The following is a 6,069-nucleotide window of genomic DNA, read 5'->3' on the forward strand; positions in this document are numbered from 1 at the left end:
TCAGCCCTTTCCTGAACCCCCTGGGTGGGAGCCAACAGAGTGGCTGGGCGGGCTGCCCCCTTCCCCAGATGGCCCAGACCCTGACTTGCCCTATCTCAGCTTGGTCCAGGCTCTCTCTGGACGACCCGTGGTCACAGACACTGTCCCTGGCCCTGAGGACAAGGGCTTGGCCCCTGCCCCCTGGCTGCCAGAGCCCAGGGCTCTGGCGTGCAGGGTGTGACCCCGTCCTCTCTGTAGCTGACCAGGCCCAGGGGGCCAGGACCATCTCCAGCTTCTGCCTGAGCATCCCCATGCTGGCTGGGGTCCACATGCTTCATGGCTCCTTGCTGCCCAGGCTGGGCCTTCACCCAGTCCCCACCTCACAAGCCCCCCAGCTCTCCCTCCACTGTCCCCTCAAGGACTCTGCTAAGAACTGGGCTGCTGCCCGCCACCAGGAGCACCCACCCTGCCCCACCCCCACAGAGGTCAGGCCCCCTTCCACTCCCCGGCCCCCTTCCACTCCCCAGCCCCCGAGCCGGGCCGGTTCAGTGAGGGCTGGCCACTTCCAGTGGCCTCAGGGACCACCTGCCAGGATGTGCCATTCTCAGACATGTCACCCTCATTGAGCGCCACCATGTGCCATCTGTGCTCATGGACCACAGAGGGACCCTTGGCTCTGCAGCATGACTTCCAGGCCCCAGGCCAGGGGTCACAGCAGTTGGCCGGCCAGCTCAGCCCTCACAGAACTTGCATGCCAGCCCACAAGGACCACCCCGCTGCCCCTTCCCAGCTGCCCCTCTGGAGTCTGGGCGTCTCTCCAGCTGACGGCAGTGCACCCAGGGACAGGCACCCCAGGCCTGGCCCCTGGGTGGTCGATAGTGCTGCCGTCTGCAAATGCACTCCCACCTCCAGGCCCTGGCTCAGCTGTCCTTCCTTCAGCCGCCACACCCACTGGGCCTTCTCCTCCCTCCCTTAATGGGCTGCTGCCCCAGCAGACTGGGGGGTGGGAAAGCCAGCATGCCCCCTCACTCAGTAAACACCTGTCCATCTGGTTCACCTCTTCCCTTGAGGACAGAGATGGGGTCTGCAGGGCAGGGTAGGTCCTCAGGGCATGTGGTGTGGATGATTGTGGGGGCAGGTGTTAAAATGGGGCTGAGGTCGTGACTGCCTGCCGCCAGGGGCGACGGGGGAACCACAGCTGCAGGATGCAGCCTGCCTCCCCCCACGTAGGAGCCCCCCAGGCTGTATCCGAGGACATCTGGGGACAACCAACACCCCCGACACCCCCGCTCCCCGTGTGTGTGGGAGGGAGAGGGGCGTCTGCCCATGCACAGGCCTGCAGCTCAGCCCAAAGACCCGCCCCCTGATGATTCACAGGGGGTACCCGCCCCTTTCTGGAAGCCCCCCACCCAGCGTCACCATAAAGGCACTGATGAGGGGGCACACCAGGCTCCAAGGTCAGGGGCTGGAGAGCGGGGTGGGGCGGGAGCAGGGAGGCTCCCCCACCCCTGCCCGGGTCGGGGTCATGGGGCGGGCTGCAGCTCTGCGCTCACCGCATGTCCCCATTGTGGGGGATGGGGCGGGGCCCCCCGGAGACCCCTGTCAACACCTGGTGCTCCGCCCACATCGAGGCACGGGGTCCCGTGGGGGACCAGAATCCCGGCACTGGCTGGGCCAGCCCGCTCCAAGTTCCTGCTCCCATGCTTGGACCATCCATGGGCCCCCTTTCTGAGCGCGGAGACCCCCGCCCTGACCCAGGGCTACCCCGGAATCCTTGCCCGCTGGAGGTTGTGGGGGGGGCATTTCCAGGAAGGGGTCATGGGAGCTGACCAGGTGCAGGCTCCCTCACTTCAACACAGCCCTGGCCGTCCCACAGATGGCAAAACTGAGGCCCCAACAGAGGTGATGACCGCTCCTCTCCAGGACTGAGGACCTTCAGGGCCACAGGGAATGCGTGGGGAGGGGCATGCTTGGGCCCAGCTGCCCACGTGTGCTGCCACCAAGTAGTGCTCCGCGCCCTGTTGGAGAGACGCGCCATCCCACCTCCACTCAGGATCGGGGACCACACCCAGTGCCCCACAACAGGCCCACTGCCTTGGCCAGTAACACCCCCTACCTCCGGCCAGAGACCCCATCCCCACCCCAGGCCACACCTGCCCAGAAGAAGAGTGCTGATGAACTCAGGTCCCAGCATGGGGAGTGACTAAGGGATGTGGCAAGGTGGCCCAGGCCAGGGTTCACAGTTTAACTGGGGTGAGCCTCCTGACCGCTGTGTGCCTTGTTCATTCATTCATTCCTTCATTCATTCCTCAAGCAGGTGCTGAGCACCCCAGGGTGCCGCACTGACCCAGCACTCAGACAAAGATCCCACCCCTTGCAGCTGGGGACCAAGGCTGGGGCAGCCCCGGACTGAGGGGCTTCTCGGGTCTGGATTCTCAGCCCTAAAGCCAGGCGAACGGGGGACAGCGGTCACCCCACCTGGAGCTGACCTCTGCGTGGGGGAGACAGACCACAGGCTAAATACAGAAATTATCTGGGGTGTCCAGGGCCAGCGTGAGGGTGGAAGAAGGAGGCCAGGAAAGCAAACAGGAAGTGTGGGAGGGGGAGCCATGTAGATAGGGTGGTCCCGGCCACGTGTGAGCAGACTGCAGAGGCCAGGGGCAACAAGCTGCCTGGTTCTAACAGGACCCGAAGGTGAGAGGTGGGGTATGGCAGGCAGGGGGACCATGGAGTGACCCCACACAGGTATGAGTAAAACAGACCAACGTTTTGGCCTCAGTGACTGGAGGGCGGAGCTCCACAGGCTGAGATGGGGACACAGCAGCAGGAGTTGTGTTTGGACTTAGTAAGTCTGAGCTGCCCATTAGACTCATTCATTCATTTATTCACCAGTGCTCATGTAGTGCCAGTGAACAACACAGACACGGACCCCTGCCCGTGTCTGTGGGCAAAGGAGAGAGGCACAAACATAAAGAATGAGTAAGTTAGCTAGGATGTATTCAGAAAGAAAAAGTGGAGCAGATAAAGGGAAGCAGATGGTTGTGGGGCAGAGCAGCAGGGTGGGTCCATGCAAGACATGACAGGGATGAGGGAGTTAATGGACACTGGTGGGACAAACAATTCAAAATAAGTCTCCTGCCAACCCAGTGAGTCCTCTCCACAAAGGTTGAAAACAATTAAACAGTTTTATTATTCCATAAGCATTAAGAGATTGCAAAGACAGAAATCGTGCTCTTTCAATATGAGCCAGGCAGGTACAACCCATTTTATATGTGATGATAGTATAGCCACCCAGCTCTCTTTGGTTGCTATTTGCACAGAATGTCTTATTCCATCCTTTTACTTTCAACCTCTTTGTGTCTTTGTATCTAAAGTGAATCTCTTGTACACAGATGTAGATGGATCATGTTTTTTAATGCACTCTGCCAATCTCTGCCTTTTAATTGGAGAGTTTAGTCCATTTACATTTAAAGTGATTACTGAAAAGAAAGAATTTACTTCTATTTAGTCATTTGTTTTCTGTATTTCTTATATGGTTTTTGTTCCTCAATTCCTCCATTACTGCCTTTTTTGGTATTTGGTTGATTTTTTGTAGTGTACCATTTTGATTTCCTTCTTCTTTCCTTTTCTGTATATTTTTTCAGTATTTTCTTAGTGGTTTCCTTGGGAATTACGATTGAAACCTTAAACTTATAACAGCCTAGTTTGCATAATACCAATTTAATTTCAATAGTATACAAACACTCTGCTCCCATACATCTCTATCTCTTCCCCTATTGTCACAGACACATCTTTATATATTGTGTGCCCATTAACATATTTATAATTATTGTTTCATGCATTTGCCTTTTAAACCTAAATATAGAGGAAAAAAAGAGGTGTTACAAACCAAAGCTGCAATAAAACCAGCTTTTATATATTTTCCTATGTAGTTACCTTTACCAGTGTTCTATATTTCTTCATATGGCTTTGAGTAACTATCTATTGTCCTTTCATTTTAGCCTGAAGGGCTCTTTTCAGCATTTCTTGTAGGGTAAGTCTACTTATAATGAACTCCCTAAGCTTTTATTTAGCTGGAAACACCTTACTTTCTCCTTCATTTTTGAAAGATAGTTTTATTGGATATGGAATTTTTGGTTGATAGGGTTTTTTTCTTTCAAGACTTTAAATATGTCATCCCACTGCTTTCTGGTCTCCAAGGCTTCTAATGAGAAATCTGCTGAAAATCTTACTGAGGATCTCTTGTATGTGACAAGTTGTTTCTCTCTTGCTGCTTTCAAGATTCTCTCTCACTTTGCATTTGACAATTTGACTATAATGTGTCTTGGTGTGGATCTCTTTGACTTTATCCTACTTGGAGTTTGTTGAGATTCTCGGATACATAGATTCATGTTGTTCATCACATTTGGGGAGTTCGGGGCCATTATTCCTTCAAATACTTATATGCCCCCTTCTCTCTCCCCTCTTTCTACAACTGCCCTGATGTGTGTGCCAGTACTCTTGATGGTGTCCCATAGGTCTCTCTAGCTCTTCCATTTTTCTTCATTCTTTTTTATTTCTGCTCCTCAAACTGGGTAATTTCAATGTCCTTATCCTCAAATTTCCTGACCCTTTCTTCTGCCTGCTCAAATCTGTTATAGAACCTCCCTAGTGAATTTTCATCTCAGCTATTGTACTTTTCAGCTCCAGATTTTCTATTTGGTTTCTTTTCTTTTTTTTTTTTTTTTTTATTTATTTGTTTCCCCGAAAGCCCCAGTAGATAGTTGTATGTCATAGCTGCACATCCTTCTAGTTGCTGTGCATGGGACATGGCCTCAGCATGGCTGGAGAAGTGGTGCGTCGGTGTGCGCCCGGGATCTGAACCTGGGTCGCCAGCAGCAGAGTACGCGCACTTAACCGCCAAGCCACGGGGCTGGCCCTATTTGGTTTCTTTTTATAATTTCTGTCTTTATTGATATCCCCTCTTTGTTCATACGTTGTTCTCCTGATTTCCTTTAGCTTATTGAACATATTAAATACAGTTGATTTAACATCTTTGTCTATCAGTCCCAATGTCTGGACTTCTTAGAGATGGTTTCTGTAAAATTCTTTTTTTCCTGTGGAGAAAAAGTTGAAGAGAAGGAAACACTTCCTAGCTCATTCTACAAGACCATTCTGGCTTTGATTCCAAAGCCAGAATGACACTACAAGAAAACTACAATTCAATGTCCCTTATGAGGATAGATGCAAAAATCCTCCACAAAATACTAGCAAACTGAATTCAGAAGCTTGTTAAAAGGATTACACACCATGACCAAGTGGGATTTATTCCAAGTATGCAAGTGTAGTTCCACATGTGGAAATCAATGTAATACACCACATTTATAGAACGAAGGGGAAAAACCACGTGATCATCTCAATTGATGCAGAAAAAGCATTTGACAAAATTCAACAACCTTTCAAAATAAAAATGCTCAATAAACTGCGAATAGACACGAACTTCCTTAACGTGATAAAGGCCATAAATGACCAGCCCACAGCTAACATCTTTTGAAGAAATGGTGCTGGGAAAACTGGATATCCACAGGCAAAAGAAGGAAGGTGGGTCCTCACACACGTGTCCATCAAGAGATAAACAGAGGGGCTGGCCCTGGTGGTGTAGCCGTTAAGTTCACGTCTCTGCTTCAGCGGCCTGGGGTTCACGGGTTCGGATCCTGGGCATGGACCGAGGCACTGCCTCTCAAGCCATGCTGTGGCAGCATCCCATATAAAGTAGAGGAAGATGGGCATGGATGTTAGCCCAGGGCAAATCTTCTTCAGCAAAAAAGAGAAGAATTGGCGAGGGATGTTAGCTCAGGGCTAATCTTCCTCACACACACACACAAAGAGATAAACAAAATGTGGTTTAGACACACAATGGAATACTAACCAGCCATAAAAAGGAAGGAAGCACTGACACACACTACAACATGCATAGACCCTGAAAACATTTTGCCAAGTAAAATAAGCCAGTTACAAAAGGACACATCGCATATGATTCCACTTGTAGGAGCTTTCTAGGAGAGGCAAATTGACAGCGATGTGAATTATGGCCTGAGAGGTGAGGGAAAG

This window comes from Ceratotherium simum, chromosome 25 (genome assembly GCF_057802395.1).
Source record: "Ceratotherium simum simum isolate JZ-2026a chromosome 25, ASM5780239v1, whole genome shotgun sequence".
NCBI lineage: Eukaryota > Metazoa > Chordata > Mammalia > Perissodactyla > Rhinocerotidae > Ceratotherium > Ceratotherium simum.